This window comes from Chiloscyllium punctatum, chromosome 42 (assembly GCF_047496795.1).
Source record: "Chiloscyllium punctatum isolate Juve2018m chromosome 42, sChiPun1.3, whole genome shotgun sequence".
NCBI lineage: Eukaryota > Metazoa > Chordata > Chondrichthyes > Orectolobiformes > Hemiscylliidae > Chiloscyllium > Chiloscyllium punctatum.
In genome coordinates, this window is record NC_092780.1 from 40,927,303 (window position 1) to 40,946,283 (window position 18,981).

At 42.2% G+C, this 18,981-nt stretch overlaps 1 long non-coding RNA gene across 1 annotated transcript in view; it reads right to left on the reverse strand.

Moving 5' to 3' along the window:
- Nucleotides 1-9,002: 9,002 nt before the first annotated feature.
- Nucleotides 9,003-18,981, reverse strand: part of LOC140465919 (uncharacterized) — a 123,583-nt gene continuing 113,604 nt past the window's right edge. The window contains exons 2-4 of the long non-coding RNA XR_011955187.1: nucleotides 17,160-17,260; nucleotides 13,613-13,674; nucleotides 9,003-10,270 (exon numbers count right to left, since the gene is read on the reverse strand). This is a non-coding gene — a long non-coding RNA (uncharacterized lncRNA). The remainder of the gene's footprint in view (nucleotides 10,271-13,612; nucleotides 13,675-17,159; nucleotides 17,261-18,981) is intronic.

Consider the following 18,981-nt stretch of genomic DNA (forward strand, 5'->3'; position numbering starts at 1 on the left):
GTAATAGCACCATTGGATAGATGTGAACTGGATAACTGGAAGAAACGTAAGCCGTTCACAATCAAAAATAGCCCTGCAGAATATTATTCCAGTGCTCTGCTAAGGTCTGATGTTTCAGTTTACTGAGAGAATAAGTGGTTATTATAAAAGTATAAATATCTTTATAAAGGAGCAGAGTTTCAGCTGTAATACAAAAATGTTGTGTTTTATCCCTTTTCATTTATTTAATTTGTTGACAATTGGCATGATCAGAATCGCTAGGGTCCTAGTTGAGACCTATGAAAGCCTATTCACAAAGCACTGCTAACAAAATAAACACTCTCACAGGCCTCATTGACGGGGCTCTTCTTGGGCAGTGCAATTTCCACAAATTGCTAAGAGAGATCATAGGTTGTTTTAAAAGCTATACTTTTTATGTGTAAAATCAACTAGGCTAGACTAAAACACCAATCGTGTGATGAAAATTGACCACAATTTCTGGAAGGATTTGAATCAGCAATTACCAAGACAGAACTCCAAAATCAGCCTTCCAGAATGTCATACCCTTGCATCACGTGAACCTTTCACTCCACAAACGCAAAAGAACAAGCTGAAGAGATGTATTCCCCAGTCATTTCTGAGAAGAGGGAACCAACTGAAATTTATTATTTCTAAAGTGGTGCTGAAAGCTCATCATTTGCAAAAGATCATCCTGGCCAGAGAGTGAGAAAACAACGGTTAGGTCAAAACAACCTCATTAAATTGTAACCGATTTATCCAGGAATCTCAGCACATGACCTAACCTCCTCCTCTTTGAAATACATGTTTAATTAATGTTGCATTGTTTTGGAACTTTGGAAAAAAAAGTCAAAACAATAGCAGTATTAAAAGGGAGAGAGAGAGACAGAACCTGCACAGTTACTGCCTTTACTGTCTGAATTTATGTATCGCTGGACATCGAAGTGCATCTGGGAAAATTAACAAGCAGTGAAATTCAAAACTGAACTTGGAGGAAGTGTTGGGCAAAGTTCACAGCACAGAATCAGATAAGTTAATCCTTTTTAAATGTGGCCAACAGAGAATCTGCAATAGGGAGTAGAGTGGGTTCTTTCTTGATTATATGTTTTTTGAAGATATGTCTCTTGATTAAACTTAAAATGTAATCCATAACTATTCATTTAACCTGAGGCAGTGTTTGTAGAGGAATAAGATGGTGTTATTTTCTGGGTCTATAGATTGTGAAGGAGCAAAAATGGCCTTTAATAGTGATATGTAATTCTTGTCAGATGTGGGAGTTTAAGGGTTACTGCGGATTATATCTGTCATAAATGCTGTAGGCTGCGAATCTTATCAGATCAAATGGATTGGTTGGAGAGCCAGTTAGGAGCAATGAGGAATTTGCAACAGCGACAGTATGTGATGGATGGCAGTAAAAGGAAGGGGGGAAAGTCTCGGATACAGTCACATAGATGAGTTAACTCCAGGAAAGGTAAGAGAGGTAGGCAGCTAGTGCAGGAGTCTTTTGTGGATATACCCATTTCAAACAGGTATGCTGTTTTAGAAAATGTAGGGGATGATGGATTCTCAGGGGAACGTAGCACGAACAGCCAAGTTTCTGGTATTGAGACTGGCTCTAATGCATCGAGGGGTATGTCGGGTTCCAAGAGATCAGTTGTGTTAGGCGATTCTCTAGTCCGAGGTACAGACAGACGTTTCTGTGCCAGCAGCAAAAAAGCAGAATGGTCTGTTGCTTCCCTGGTACCACGATCAAGGATGTCTCAGAGAGGGTGCAGAGAGAGAGAGAGGCAGGAGAGAGGCCAGCAAGAAGTCATTGTCCACATTGAAACCAACGACATAGGAAGGGAAAAGGTTGAGAGTCTGAAGGGAGATTATCAGAGAGTTAGACAGAAATTTAAAAAGGACGTCCTCGAGAGTAGTAATATCTGGATTACTCCCGGTGCTACAAGCTAGTGAGGGCAGAAATAGGAGGATAGAGCAGATGAATGCATGGCTGAGGAGCTGGGGTATGGGTGAAGAAGTCACATTTTTCAATCACTGGAATCTCTTTTGGGGTAGAAGTGACTGGTACAAGAAGGACCTGAATTGGAAGGGGACTAATATACAGGCAGGGAAATTTGCGAGAGCTGCTCGGAAGGATTTAAACTAGGGAGGTGGGGCGGGGGGTGGGACCCAGGGACATAGTGAGGAAAGAGATCAATCTGAAACTGGTACAGCTGAGAACAGAAGCAATTCAAACAGTCAGGGCAGGCAGGGACAAGATAGGGCTAATAAATTAAACTGCATTTATTTCAATGCAAGGGGCCTAAACAGGGAAGGCAGATGAACTCAGGGCATGATTAGGAACATGGGACTGGGATATCATAGCAATTACAGAAACATGGCTCAGGGATGGGCAGGACTGGCAGCTTAATGTTCCAAGATACAAATGTTACAGGAATGATATAAAGGGAGGCAAGAGATGAGGGGGAGTGGCATTTTTGATAAGGGATAACATTACAGCTGTGCTGTGGGAGGATATTCCTGGAAATACATCCAGGGAAGCTATTTGGGTGGAACTGAAAAATAAAGGGATGATCACCTTATTGGGATTGTATTATAGACCTCCTAATAGTCAGAGGTAAATTGAAAAACAAACTTGTAAGGAGATCTCAGCTATCTGTAAGAATAATATGGTGGTTATGGCAGAGGATTTTAACTTTCCAAACATAGACTGGGACTGCCAAAGTGTTAAGGGTTAAGATGGAATTTGTTAAGTGTGTATAAGACAATTTTCTGATTCAGTATGTGGATGTACCCACTAGAGAAGGTGCAAAACTTGACCTACTCTTGGGAAACAAGGCAGGGCAGGTGACTGAGGTGTCAGTGGGGGAGCACTTTGGGGCCAGCGACCATAATTCTATTAGATTTAAAATAATGATGGAAAAGGATAGACCAGATCTAAAAATTGAATATCTAAATTGCAGAAAGGCCAATTTTGACGGTATTAAGCAAGCTGATTGGGGGCAGACGTTCGCAGGTAAAGGGGCGGCTAGAAAATGGGAAGCCTTCAGAAATAAGATAACAAGAATCCAGAGAAAATATATTCCTGTCAGGGTGAAAGGAAAGGCTGGTAAGTATAGAGAATGCTGGATGACTTAAGAAATTGAGGGTTTGGTTAAGAAGGAGGAAGCATATGTCAGGTATAGACAGGATAGATCGAGTGAATCCTCTAGAAGAGTATAAAGGAAGTAGGAGTATACTTAAGAGGGAAATGAGGAGGGCACAAAGGGGACATGAGATAGCTTCGGCAAATAGAATTAAGGAGAATCCAAAGAGTTTTTACAAATACATAAAGGACAAAAGGGTAACTAGGGAGACAATAGGCCCCCTCAAAGATCAACGAGGTAAAACAATGACTGCAGATGCTGGAAACCAGATTCTGGATTAGTGGTACTCGAAGAGCACAGCAGTTCAGGCAGCATCCAAACTGCTCCTTGGATGCTGCCTGAACTGTTGTGCTCTTCCAGCACCACTAATCCAGAATCCCCTCAAAGATCAGCAAGGCGGCCTTTGTGTGGAGCCACAGAAAATGGGGGAGATACTAAATGAGTATTTTGCATCAGTATTAACTGTGGAAAAGGATATGGAAGATATAGACTGTAGGGAAATAGATGGTGACATCTTGCAAATGTCCATATTACAGAGGAGGAAGTACTGAATGTCTTGGAACTGGCAAAGGTGGATAAATCCCCAGGACCTGATCAGGTGTACCCTAGAACTCTGTGGGAAGCTAGAAAAGTGATTGCTGGGCCTCTTGCTGAGATGCTTGTATCATTAATAGTCACAGCTGACGTGCTGGAAGACTGGAGGTTGACTAACGTGGTGCCACTGTTTAAGAAGGGTGGTAAGGACAAGCCAGGGAACTATAGATCAGTGAGCCTGACATTGGTGGTGGGCAAGTTGTTGGAGGGAATCCTGAGGGACAGGATGTACATGTATTTGGAAAGGCAAGGACTGATTAGAGATAGGCAACATGGTTTTGTGCATGGGAAATCATGTGTCACAAAACTTGATTGAGTTTTTTGAGGAAGTAACAAAGAAGATTGATCAGTGCAGAGCGGTAGATGTGATCAGTAAAGCATTCAACAAGGTTCCCCTTGGGAGACTGGTTAGCAAGGTTAGATCTCATGGAATACATGGAGAACTAGCCATTTGGATACAGAACTGACTCAAAAGGTAGAAGACAGAGGGTGGTGGTGGAGGAGGGTTGTTTTTCACACTGGAGGCCTGTGACCAGTGGAGTGCCACAAGGATCGGTTCTGGGTCCTCTACCGTTTGTCATTTACATAAATAATTTGGATATGAGCATAAGAGGTACAATTGGTAAGTTTACAGATGACACCAAAATTGGAGGTGTAGTGGACAGCGAAGAAAGTTACCTCAGATTACAACAGGATCTTGACCAGATGGGCCAATGGGCTGAGAAGTGGCAGATGAAGTTTAATTCAGATAAATGCGAGGTGCTGCATTTTGGGAAAGCAAATCTGAGCAGGACTTATACACTTAATGGTAAGGTACTAGGGAGTGTTGCTGAACAAAGACCTTGGAGTGCAAGTTCATAGCTCCTTGAAAGTGGGGTCGCAGGTAGATAAATAGTGAAGGAGGCATTTGGAATGCTTTCCTTTATTGGTCAGAGTATTGAGTACAGGAGTTGGGAGGTCATGTTGCAGCTGTACAGGACATTGGTTAGGCCACTGTTGGAATATTGTGTGCAATTCTGGTCTCCTTCCTATCGGAAGGATGTTGTGAAACTTGAAAGGGTTCAGAAAAGATTTACAAGGATGTTGCCAGGGTTGGAGGCTGAGCTATAGGGAGAGGCTGAACAGACTGGGGCTGTTTTCTCTGGAGCCTTGGAGGCTCGGGGTGACCTTATAGAGATTTACAAAATTATGAGGGGCATGGATAGGGTAAATAGGCAAAGTCTTTTCCCTGGAGTCGAGGAGCCCAGAACTAGAGGGCATAGCTTTAGGGTGAGAGGGGACAGATATAAGAGAGACCTACGGGGCAAGCTTTCACACAGAGTGGTACGTGTACGGAATGAGCTGCCAGAGGAAGTGGTGGAGGCTGGTACAGTTTCAACACTTAAGAGGCATTTGAATGGGTATATGAATAGGAATGGTTTGGAGGGATATGGGCCGGATGCTGGCAGGTAGGAGTAGTTTGGGTTGGAATATCTGGTCGGCATGGACGGGTTGGACCGAAGGGTCCGTTTCCACACTGTACATCTCTATGACTCTATAATGTCCAGACTGCCTTGCTTCAATTGTTAAGATATACATAGTTTCCTGTTAATAGTGAGTCAGTCTGCTAAGGTGTAGCACAATCAAACACCAGGCTCACAAAACCTGCGAGTCTAAATTCTCTTCAGAACCTGGATTCTGGAAGAGAATTTTTATATACTATGAAAAAATGAACCAAGTCGTTGTACCAACATCATCTTCCTGCACCTTCATCAATTCCACAAGGAATTCCGGAAGTTCAGCGAACTGTGTCTATATTAATGTGAACTCTTATGAAAAGGAACCATCGCTGAACACCAACTTGGACTCAGACAAAAATCCATTAATACCTATATCATCATAATTGTATGTTCTTCCTCCTTTGTATGCTGTGTGTGTACATATGTTGTGTGGATCATCCCTCATACATCCCTGGCTACTAAATGCATGAATAAGCCACACTTCTGTTTTAACCCAAAGGAGTTTGTTACAGGTCATTACATTGTTTTGAAAATTGGGGTTTACAAACTGAATGGGGAAAATGCAACAGCCTATTTCAAAAAGAAGGAACATTTTGTTTTTAAAATCACCTCAGCTAAAAAGATGAGAGACTTAACAAACAATCCAGCTCATTTTCAATATATAATTTCAGTTACATCACATTTAAACTTTTGCTATGAATTCTGTATCTTATGATCTTATACTCCACAATGATGAAGGAGCAGCACTCTGAAAGCTCGTGCTTCCAAATAAGCCTGTTGGACTATAACCTGGCAGTGATTTTTAACTCTGCTAATGGACAGAGACATAGGGCAACTCAAATCACCTCTCCCTCTTATTCACAATGAAAGTAACTGAAGAACAGTGGAGGAAGGACAGTCATTCCAGCAGAAACCAACAGAATTAATAGAGAAAGTTTGACTTACTTCACAGAATAACAGCAGGCTGCCATTTATGAGTGAGGCCCTGTATCTGCAGAATAGGTAGGAATATATATTGCACAAAAGGAAGCTAAGAGCTGGAGATTACTAATCTAATACTAATACTAATATAATTACTAATACTAATTAAACTTTGTTTACAACTGGAAACTCGTCTTAAAATCCAACAAATGCTGAAATGTTAACCCTAAAAAAAATTTTAAAATCCTATAAATATACACTTTCTTTAATTCTTTAGTCTGCAGGCAATCTGTGTATGATTTACACCTACACAAAAGGAGGAAATAATTTATTGCATCTGTATATTTAGGCTGATAACCACAGCTTTATCACTGCATTGTGTGAAATGCAAAAGTATTCCACTTCTTCAGAGATTCAAGGGTGTATGACTGGGGGATTTCCATTTTGAAGTTAAAGTACGATGATGTGTAACCTCAATGATATCATATCCACCATGGTACATGCAGGGTTCTCTCATATAATCACCCACTTTTTGCTCATTTTGAATGGAAACAGGTTCTAGGGCAACATAAATGGTGAATCATGTGTGAACAGCAGCATTTACTAAATGTTGTGGTACCAACATTTCACAGGAGGCTCCCAAGCACTGAGGATGTCACCGAGACAGGGGACGAAACGTCTGCAAAACAAATTCCCAGCTCGGCAAACAGAACCACAACGTTGTGGTACCATATTTGAAGGCCACCCAGGCATCCCTTCATTCAGTGCAAGTGTGAAGCATCACCAGAGTCTGTAGTCAGAGTCACAAAGATGTATAGCATGGAAACAGACTCCTCTATGCCCACCAGTTGTCCTAACCTAATATACTCCCATTTGCCAGCACTTGGCCCATATCCCTCTAAACCCTTTCTATTCATATACCCATCCAGAAGCCTTTTAAATGTTGTACCAGCCTCCACCACTTCATTGGCAGCTCATTCCATACATGCACCACCCTCTGAAAATGTTGCCCTTTAGGTCCCCTCACCAGTCCCTGGCAATGTCTACCAAACATCAGAAGGGGTCATCCTTTACTTTAAAGATGCCCCACTGGAGCATTTGCTCCAGGGCATTCAAGGCCAGAAAAAAGGCACTGTTCTCCTTTGGTGTAGAGAAGCCCTCTTATCAGGATCAGATCACACACAAGGCATCAGAAAAGGAACAAGATAATTATCTCCTGTGCCTCACAAAGGTGTGGGGCCACCATCTTCTGACTGCTACCTCACACCCAAGGGGTCATTTCTCAGTCAAACTCTGCCACAGCTCAGCAATGTCACATAGGTCTGGCAACCTCACCCTCACAAGCATGATGTGTGCTTGAGGATCTAAAATTTGAATTTAGGCAACAAGCTATGTAGATTTTTATTATAACAAAATGGTTTCTCGATTTAAAATAATACTATAAAATGGCCTGTGAACTATACTGCTGATTTGCAGAATGAAGTTGCAGTTCAAAGATAGAGGACAATAGAGTTTTCAAAAGCTGAATACTGACATGTTAATTGACCATTTGAACGAACCTTAGGCCAGTACATGGCATGACAATTTATGTAAATAAGCATCTTTTACTTCGTTACTTTTCATGTAAATAATATCTTTTAGCATAGAATACCATTGGGTTAGCCTGTCTTCAATCATGTCACCTTATTACGGTTGATTGGACCTATCTTGTAATTAAGAACCCTTTCCCAGGAAATATAATTGGAATAACTTGCTATAAATCATGTCAACTTATTATATGTGATTGGTCTTTCTTGTAATTACGGCTGTACTATTTCTTAAAAAACATATAAATAATGTGTAATTTTCAAATGTAATTGCGCAACTTCATCACAAAACACAGAAGCTTCAATTTCTGTGTTGCTGGATAGAATTGCGTCAAGGTACCTTAATTCAATAAACTAATGAACCTTGCTTTTTGAATAGACCGCATCTATCAATTCCTTCGACCGATCTCCAACCAAGAGGACCCTCTTGAGGAGACGCAGATCTTCATTTTGGTGCCGTGACACATTTCGGCTCCGACAGATTGTGAACAGCGGTGTAGGAGTTAAATGTCTTTCACTATTGAGTGTTGAGGAATTCGGCCAGCCAGACATGAGTGTTTTAAGAACGTTTGGTTTTCCTCTCATTCAGGTGGTGTCTGATGTGACCCCTTGCTGTTTGTTTTTCAGTCCAGCCCGAAAGGATCAGTCTTAGCAAGGGTTGAGTCTGGGGGACTTGTTAAATGTTTAAAAAGGGGGGAAGAGATTAATTGAAGTTGAGGGTGCTTTGGTACTTACAGACAGTGGTTTTCGAAAATTGCTGAACTCTGATGGGAGAGTTGAAATCTGAATTCCCAAGCTTTGCTAACTTTTGGTTTTTAAAAAATTCTTTCTCCCTTTCTTCGTTGATTTCAGAAGTAAAAAATCGATCTCCGGAGATTTGTTATTTTCCCATGTTTTCTTTTTAAAAAAATCTTCGATCGCTTAAACTTCACTTATTTTCGGGTTCGGGTTGTGTTAACTTCGTTACTCTTCGGTTTAAACAAAAACTCCGATTGCCTTAACTTCATTTATTTTCGGGTTCATGTCATTTAAACTTTGTTACTTTTCGGGTTTAAAAAACACTCCGATTACCTTAACTTCATTTATTTCCGGGTTCTTGTCAGTATTCAGCTTTTGAAAACTCTACTGTCCTCGATCTTTGAACTGCAACTTAATTCTGCAAATCAGCAGTATGGTTCACAGGCCATTTTATAGTATTATTTTAAATCAAGAAACCATTTTGTTATAATAAAAATCTACATAGCTTGTTGCCTAAATTCAAATTTTAGATCCTCATGCTGAAGGGCACTATGTTGACAATCTTCTAAAACTTCCCAGACACTTCATTTCCTACTCACTAGGGCTCACCACTGCATTCATCTCTTCTTTCTCTTATTGCAGGACAAGAACCCAAAGTTAACTGTTTTTCTCTCTCTCTGCAGACCTTGTCAAACCTGCTCCAGCACTGTCTATTTTTATTTCATATCACCAGTATCCACAGTATTTTGTTTTTATATTAATGGAGTGAATAACTAACATTTCAAATGTCCCTCCTGACACATCCAAAAAAAAAGTACAAATATCACTAGAGTCTTATTTCCAAGCTCTTTTAGAAATAATATCAAAAAACTGTTATGTTACAAAACTAAACCATTTAAAAATATAGCTGTGACTTTAAGGAAAAGCTGCACCCACTTCATAAAACCATAAAAACTTTATTATTTGTCCTGGCTACATGACTTTCTTCCCAACAGAAAAAGCATGATTAAACAAAATATAATTTAACCCCTCACTTGCTTAATCAAAGTGAAAATGATTAATTATTGGAAGATCTTACAATCTTGGAGATCCAGGCCCAGCAGAGTTCCCAGTAGCTGTTCAATATGGCTGTGGATTCCATTACCCAGCCATGGGGGCTCAGTATTAATGGCACGGCAAAAGAAGGATAGTATCTCTACAATGCAGAAAAAGGCCATTTGGATCATTGAGTCTGCAACAATCCTCCAAAGAGCATCCCACCCAGACTCAGCCCCTTACCCTATTCCTGTCACCTTGCATTTACCATGACTAATCCACCTAATCTGCACATCTTTGGACTGTGGGAAGAAACCAAAGCACCCAGAAAAACTCCGCACAGAAACAGAGAGAACATGCAAACTCTACAGTCACCCAAGGCTGGAATCGAACCTGGGTCCCTGGAACCTGGGACGCAATGCTAACCACTGTGCCATTGTGAAGAAAGCATTGGATGGGGCATCTCAACTCCACCTCAATTTCCCCTTCTTCTCAAGACGACTGAGTGATACCAGTGGCAGGCAGGCAGGCTGGCACCACGGAGCTTCACCTCAGGGGCTCCAGAGGTTCCCTTCCTATCTCTCTCTCTTGTGGCAGCAACTTCAATACCTGCAGCACATCAGGGGAAAGTGACATCCCCTCTTCTCAAGGCCACACAGAACACTGTTCAAAGTCTTTAATTCTCCTGGATTTAGCAATCAGCAGACATCCTCCTTGGTAGTTGCAGCTGTCAGGCCTACACTGGACATAGCTGTAGACAAAAGGAAGAAGAAATGTCTTTTGAGTGCAACTTGGTGGCACCAGCATTTTAACTGATTTAAATAAATATAACACATGTAAATATTAGGCTTAGAAGGATTAACTTTAAGTGTTCTCATACAGTCATACAGCATGGAAACAGACCCTTCAGTCCAATTAGTTCACGCTGACCATGTTCCCAAACTAAACTAGTCCCATCTGCTTGCATTTGGCCCATATCCCTTCAAACCTTTCCTACTCATGTACTTATCCAAATGTTTTTTAAACATTGCAACTATACCTATATTCACCACTTCCTCTGGCAATTCATTCCACACATAAACTACTCTGTGAAAAGTTTGCCCCTCATGTCCTTTCTGAATTTTTCTCTTCCTTAAAAATGTCATCTAGTTTTTAACTCCCCCACCCGAGGAAAACTATCTTTGTCATTCACCTTTTTTATGACTCTCATGATTTTATAAACCTCAATTTCCTGTGCTCCAGTGAAAAATGCCTCAGTCTTTCCATCCTACTTTTACAACACAGTGTAATGTGTTTTTCTGTACTCCCTCTTGTGACCTAGCCAACCATGGGCCTTGCCTTTGTGCAGTGCAGTAAAAACTCCACTGTTCAGCGACACACACCTTGTGCCACCAGATCAATGGCAGGATATCAGACCTGGGACAGTCACATAACTGGCCCTGCACTGGCAATTCATGAAAGTCAAGCCTACAGTGTACAAGAGCCAAAAACCTTCCCTGTTCTTGGGATCTTCATATTCAAGCTAAGGATTCTCAGTATGTGAGGCAAGCAAAGCCTTCCTAAGGGGTGACTCTCACTATTTCTTGCTGGACTAATAAGGTGTTAGCATTTGTCCATTTCATTACATTGGAAGCTCACTCACAAAGTCAGCCATTGCAATGATACAGTGTCAAACTATAGAGAGAGAGGAGGCAGGTGGGATTAATACCATCAGGCAGGATGTGACAGACCTAAAGGGCCTTCTTTAGTTGAGAGCTGTCTAATCTTCTTTCATGGAGGGCTAGAATATTGCAGCCCTCCGACTTTGTGGGAGTACCTACTGTCTTACAGCTACAAGTGCTCACAGTTATCTCTGAGCCTACGGCACTCAGTGTCCTGCCTCAAAGTTATCACATAATAAGCAGGCAAGATAAAGAACTTTGTTTTTTTCAACCAATAATGCAAAATGAAATTCTTCTCAGTCAATGATGTTTATTGAATCCTGGATGCAGTGGCTTCCCAGCCAGCTGGTCCATAGCAAACTGACCAGCAAAACCAGCCATTCTGTGTAATTATTTGACAGTTGATGTTGATCCAGCACTGAAGATTTCAACTTGTATTAGTCTGAGTAATTTGCACGCTCTGTTCTGACCTATGGATTACCTTTAATCCTTCATGCTGCCTTTTCTATTACAAACACATAAGAATACAAAATAGGAGCATTTCATTGGAGGGAATGTAGACACTGCTGGTGTGAGCCTTGTCTCAGTGGTAGCACTTTGGTTCCAAGGACAAGGGCTCAAATTACACTTCAGTTGCTTAAACACAAAAGCTAGGCTGACAGTCTAATGCAGTGTTGAGGGAGGGCTGTGGAGGAGGTATGGGATGGGAAGATTTGTCTGTTTTGTGTCTGGGATGGAGCTTTTGCATTTGATTGGAATTGGGCATTGTGGAATTCAGGCATGATGAGAAGGTGTTATGGGATGTGTGGGTGCGTTCATGGTAGGGAGAAAATTCTGTCCAATATTTACAGACTGTAGCCTATTGAGATGAGAGTCAGATGCTTCTAGCCATCCGGCAGAGAAATGCGGTACAACTCAGACAGAGAACATTACTGTTTGCTGCACCATTCACAATCTTATTGAAAAAAGGGCATTGTCTTGGGAGAGAAAAAGATGGAGAAATAGAGGCCTCCTGTGATGAGGAAGAAGATGCTAAAGATACTGGGATAGTCTAGGAGGGCTCTCGGAGAAGCTAAGAACCTATGGTCTCATTGGCCAGAGAGGCCTGGGAGAACCTCATTGGCCCCATGGTTTCCAGGGGAACTGAGATACATATTTGTTTTGCTGGTCAGTTTGCTATGGACCAGCTGGCTGGGAAGCCACTGCATCCAGGATTCAATAAACATCATTGACTGAGAAGAGTTTCATTTTGCATTATTGTTTGAAAAAAACAAAGTTCTTTATCCTGCCTGCTTATTATGTGATAACTTTGAGGCAGGACACTGAGGTGCTGTAGGCTCAGAGATAACTGTGAGCACTTGAAGCTGGGTGTGCTGGGGTCAGTTACTGTTTGTTCTTCAGATCTGGAGGTAAAAACCATCTTGGAACTGAAGGGATTAGTTCTGCATCCTCTTTTGTTTGTCTTTTATATAAATGATTTGGATGAGAATATAGAGGCATGGTTAGTAAGTTTGCAGATGATATCAAAATTGTTGGCACAATAGGCAATGAAGAAAATTTTCTGAGATTACAGAGGGATCTTGATCAAGTGGGTCAATGGATTGAAAAATGGCAAATGGAGCTCAATCTGGATAAATGAAAGGTATTGCAATTTGGTGCCACAGACAGGGCATGGTGTATACAATTAATGGTAGGGCCTTAGGTAGTATTGTAGAACAGAGGGAACTAGGGTTCAGATACATAATTCTTTGAAGTTTGTATTACATACAGACAGGGTGATTAAAAAGACATTTAGCATACTGGCCTTTATTGCTCAGTCCTTTGAGTATCGAAGTTGGGAAGTCATGTTGAGGTCATACAGGACATTGGTGAAGCCTCTTCTGTGTCCAGTCCTGGTCACCCAGTTATAGGAAAATATTATTAAGCTGGATGGAGAGGGTTCAGAAGAGATTTACCAGATGTTGCTGGGTTTGGAAGTCTTGATAGCCTACGACTTTTATCACAGGATCATAGCAGATTGCAAGGTGACCTTAATAGAAGTTTTAAAATCATGAGTGGTATAGACAGGGTTAGTGGTAGGATCCCCTAAGATGGGAGATTTCAAGACAATGAGGCATATTTTTAAGGAGAGAGATTTTAAAAAGACATGAGGAACAATTTTTTTTTTACACAGAGGGTAAGTCACGTGTGGAATGAATTTCCTGAGGAAATGGTGGATGTGGCACAATTAAAATGTTTAAAAGACATTTGGATAAATACATGAATAGGAAAGGTTTGGAGGAATATGCACCAGGAGCAAGCAAGCAGGACTAGTTTAGTTTAGGATTATGTTCAGTATAACTGGTTGGACCAAAGAGCTTGCTTCTGTGGTGTGTGACTCTATGAACGCTTAACCCTAGGCTAAGGCAAACAAACCTGATTCACTAACACACCTTCTCTTCCTAGCACACGCAGACCAGGGTTGCCAGCAGTTTTTATTTCTTTTTATACATTCCTGTAGGGACAAAAACAAAGAAAAAGTCAGCAAAGGATGGCTTTTTGCTAATAATGGGCAGATAGTGAACCTCCTCAGTGTCTTGTTGTTATCTCCCCACCCCCACATCGCTCTCTTTGTTTGAAGTTCCCCTGATACTCTACAGGTACAAAATTCTGTGGGACCCACACAGGACTTTGTCAGAAGTCACTGAATTTACATGATAGTGTTTGTCTGATGATAGCAGTCCTGTTTTAAAAACACAGTTTGGAATATAGTTAAAAAATCCAAGTCCATTGCACTTGGTGCTTTGATCTGTCATTGTGACAGGCTATTTTATTAGCACCATCCACGAGGTGTTATCTCTGGAAATACAGCACTCTCCCAGTACTGCAGCAGGAGTATTGTGCTCCTGTGTACTTTTCTAACGCAGTATGTAGATTGTCCAACCAGAGGGGAGGCCATATTGGATTTGGTACTCGGTAATGAACCGGGACAAGTGGTGGGCTTGTTAGTGGGTGCACATTTTGGTGATGGTGACTACAATTCTGTGACTTTCACCTTGGTTATGGAGAGAGATAGGTGCGCACAACAAGGTAGATTTTACAATTGGGGGAAGGGAAATTACGATGCTGTAAGACAGGATTTGAGGAGCATACGTTGGGAGCACAGGCTGTCAGGGAAGGATGTGGTGGAAATGTGGAACTTTTTCAAGGAGCAGATACGACGTGTCCTTGATATGTATGTACCTATCAGGCAGGAAAGAAATGGTCGTGTGAGGGAGCCTTGGTTGACGAGGGAGGTTGAATGTCTAGTAAAGAGGAAGAAGGAGGCTTACATAAGGTTGAGGAAACAGGGTTCAGACAGAGCAGTGGAGGGATACAGGATAGCCAGAAGGGACCTGAAGAAAGGGATTAGGAGAGCTAAGAGAGGGCATGAAAAATCCTTGGCGGATAGGATCAAGGATAACCCCAAGACATTTTATGCGTATGTGAGAAACCTGAGAATGACGAGAACGAGGGTAGGTCCGATCAAGGACAGTAGTGGGAGACTGTGTATTGAGTCGGAAGAGATAAGAGAGGTCTTGAACAAGTACTTCTCTTCAGTATTTACGAACGAGAGGGACCGTATTGTTGAAGAGGAGAGTGTGAAACGGACTGTTAAGCTAGAAGAGATACTTGTTAGGAAGGAAGATGTGTTGGACATTTTGAACAACTTGAGGATAGACAAGTCCCCCGGGCCTGACGGGATATATCCTAGGATTATGTGGGAAGCAAGAGAGGAAATTGCAGTACCATTGGCAATGATCTTCTTGTCTTCACTGGCAACGGGGGTGGTACCAGGGGACTGGAGAGTAGCGAATGTTGTGCCCCTGTTCAAAAAAGGGAATAGGGATAATCCCGGGAATTACAGGCCAGTTAGTCTTACTTCTGTGGTAGGCAAAGTAATGGAAAGGGTACTGAGGGATAGGATTTATGAGTATCTGGAAAGACACTGCTTGATTAGGGACAGCCAGCACGGATTTGTGAAGGGTAGGTCTTGCCTTACAAGTCTTATTGAATTCTTCGAGGAGGTGACCAAGCATGTGGATGAGGGTAGAGCAGTGGATGTAGTGTACATGGATTTTAGTAAGGCATTTGATAAGGTTCCCCATGGTAGGCTTATGCGGAAAGTCAGGAGGCATGGGATAGAGGGAAATTTGGCCAATTGGATAGAAAACTGACTAACCGGTCGAAGTCAGAGAGTGGTGGTAGATGGTAAATATTCAGCCTGGAGCCCAGTTACAAGTGGAGTTCCGCAGGGATCAGTTCTGGGTCCTCTGCTGTTTGTAATTTTTATCAATGACTTAGATGAGGGAGTCGAAGCGTGGGTCAGTAAATTTGCAGATGATACAAAAATAGGTGGAGTTGTGGACAGTGAGGAGGGCATTTATCGTTTGCAAAGGGACTTAGATATGATGCAGAGCTGGGCTGAGGAGTGGCAGATGGGGTTCAACCCTGCCAAGTGTGAGGTTGTCCATTTTGGAAGAACAATTAAGAATGCGGAATACAGGGTTAATGGTAGGGTTCTTAGTCAGGTGGAGGAACAGAGGGATCTTGGGGTCTATGTACATAGATCTTTGAAAGTTGCCACTCAGGTGGATAGAGTTTGTAAGAAGGCCTATGGAGTATTATCGTTCATTAGCAGAGGGATTGAATTCAAGAGTCGTGAAGTGATGTTGCAGCTGTACAGGACTTTGGTTAGGCCACAGTTGGAGTACTGTGTGCAGATCTGGTCGCCTCACTTTAGGAAAGATGTGGAAGCTTTGGAGAGGGTGCAGAGAAGATTTACCAGGATGTTGCCTGGAATGGAGAATAGGTCGTACGAGGATAGGTTGAGAGTTCTCGGCCTTTTCTCGTTGGAACGGCGAAGGGTGAGGGGTGACTTAATAGAGGTTTATAAGATGATCAGAGGAATAGATAGAGTAGACAGTCAGAAACTTTTCCCCCGGGTACAACAGAGTGTTACAAGGGGACATAAATTTAAGGTGAAGGGTGGAAGGTATAGGGGAGATGTCAGGGGTGGGTTCTTTACCCAGAGAGTGGTGGGGGCATGGAATGCGCTGCCCGTGGGAGTGGTAGAGTCAGAATCATTGGCGACCTTTAAGCGGCATTTGGATAGGTACATGGATGGGTGCTTAATCTAGGTTAGAAGTTTGGCACAACATCGTAGGCCGAAGGGCATGTTCTGTGCTGTATTGTTCTATGTTCTAGTGTCTGTGTGGGGCATGATCCCCAGCAATAGGTCATTCATTGATAATTCCTCCGGTGCCAATCAACCTCATCTCCAAAAACAACAAATCAAGAACACAGCAGCTCAGGTCCTCCAAGTGATTTTTTTTCCCTGTTGTACATAAAGTCAGGCTGGATGGACTTGTACTCAGCACTTGTTAAGTTTATCCAACTCACTTCATGTCACAGTCCAAAATAAAGTGTGCCTCAACTTAATGTAAAATTTGGCAAGAGTAAGTACATCTGTCAGGATTGAGATGAAAAATGTTCAGTCAAGTAGAGGTGATATTTGCTAAAAAGTTCAGGGTGAAGTTATAAAATATTGTACAAAGACAGGATTTAACCTAATATGCAAGATGAACAATTACAATTAGGCAGTCTATCTTACAACATGCCTGGCCTTTATTGATCACTGACTCCAAACTAAATGAAATAGGAGAGATGGTAATGGGGCGGCTAATTTACTGCTACCTGGCGTTGTGTGATTTTTAACTTTGTACACCCCAGTCCAGCACTGACCTGTTCAAATCACAGAAATCACCATCAACCTCAAAGTGTCAATCAGAGTGGTGCAGGTGCCCTCTATCGTGTTTTTAAGGTTCATCCAAGTGTGGTTCAAATGTTGGGAAAGCTGCTTTCACAGTTCAAACAGGCATGGTGGAAAATATTTCAGACAATGCTTTAATCTGCTGAATAAGTTTGGTTAACAGTATAATCTCTCCTTCTTTTACCTACCTGAGGCCGTGCCACACGAATATGACCACAGACTGTGCCCGCCCTCCTGCTCGATGGTCCACGCACGCGATCACAGCATTCACTTCAGGTTCTAGAAGTTTCTGCGGAGCCGGAAGGAAAATTAGTGGCAATTTTCGATATTAGCACTTTGCGGGAGTTTGATGTGTGAAAATTAGTGCTGCGTTTGCCACATTAAAATGGTATAGTCCAGCAAAGGTATCGAGTCTTGCGGGTGTGTATGACATTTTTTTTCTCGTCTAGTTTGAATGATCCGTTTTGTTTTGTCACGCTGAGACTCCTGTTTTGTTCATTTGGAGTTCAGTCGTCTTGTCCTATCGCTCTCGTTCCTTCACCTAAATTTTAAAACTTAAAGCTGGACTCAATCCTGCAGAGGTAAAGAGCGATGGGCATGGCATCTAGAGGGATAGACTTTCCGAGCAGTTTCAGTCTCAGAGTCTCTTCTTTCATCTGAAAAAGGAAAGCTTCGCATTTCTGAGAGGATATTCTAAGTGAAGGCTCCCTGAGAGATCACAGAGCTGTATTTCCGTGCTGACAATTTTTTTTGCAGGGTGGTACTGAATCTCTGCCTCAAATACAACGTGTCAAGGAAGAGGAAAGCAAGTACATTCTGTGCCAGTGGAACAAGGTCAGGGTGGCATTGTGGCTCACTGTTTAGCACTGCTGCCTCACAGAGCCAGGCTCCCTGGTTCAATCCCACCCTCAGACAACTGTACAGTTTGCACATTCTCCCTGTGTCTGCGTGGGTTTCTTCTGGGTGCTATGGTTTCCTCCTACAGGCCAAAGATGTGCAGCTTAAGTAGATTGGCCATGCTAAATTGCCCCATAGTATTCAGGGATGTGTAGGCGAGGTGGATCAGCCATGGGAAATACAGAGTTACAAGGATAGGGGGGTGGGTCTGACTGGAATGCTGTTCAAAGGGTTGGTGCAGGTCCGGAGGGTCGCTTTGGATTTAATGGACCTGATTCCGTGCTGTAGGGATTTACGAAACGTTAACTATATTATCACCATGGGACTCTTGTTGATGCCAGTAAGGTTCCAAATTGATTGGTTACCAGAATGATAAATTATATGTGCTCAAAATCAAAAGACCAATGAACAAGGGGTTTGAGCTAACTGCAGATTTACTTACATAAATGCATTCTTGCAATACAAGAATTCCCAGATTGCTAAACCCTGAGAATTTGCACAGCTACCACGACCATTGCCATTGCCATCAGCATCAACCCAACTCATTACATGGTTTGGTCTCTTGGATGTTTGAATATTCCTGTATCACAGCAGGAACCTGAAGGCACTGGTGTTGGAACCACTGGAAACACTCAACCCGCAGCTCTGACAGCATCAGGGGAGAGGACAGGCTTATCGTGTGTGCAGTCTACTTCAGAAGTGAAAAATAAGAGATGGATAATGTCACAATGCTGGTCTTTTTACAAGGTTACTATGCCCTTGAGTTTTTTTCCAAAGGGGGGGTAATTGGCTAGGCTACAACTAGGCTGGGTTTGTAAGGTTTATTGGGGCCCTTTTTATTTAGGAGAAAGTGAGGAATGCAGTACCAGAGTTGAAAAATGTGGTGCTGGAAAAACACAGCAGGCCAGGCAGCATCCGAGGAGCATAAGCCCGAAATGTCGATTCTCCTGCTCCTCGGATGCTGCCTGGCCTGCTGTGTCTTTCTAGCACCACATTTTTCAGCCCTTTTTATTTACCCCTAATAGATAATGCCTCTGGCCTAAAGTTTTCATGTCTTAAAAGAAACTGAAAGGGGAGCAGCCAGCTCACTGTGTAGCTAGCCTTCGTTTAGAT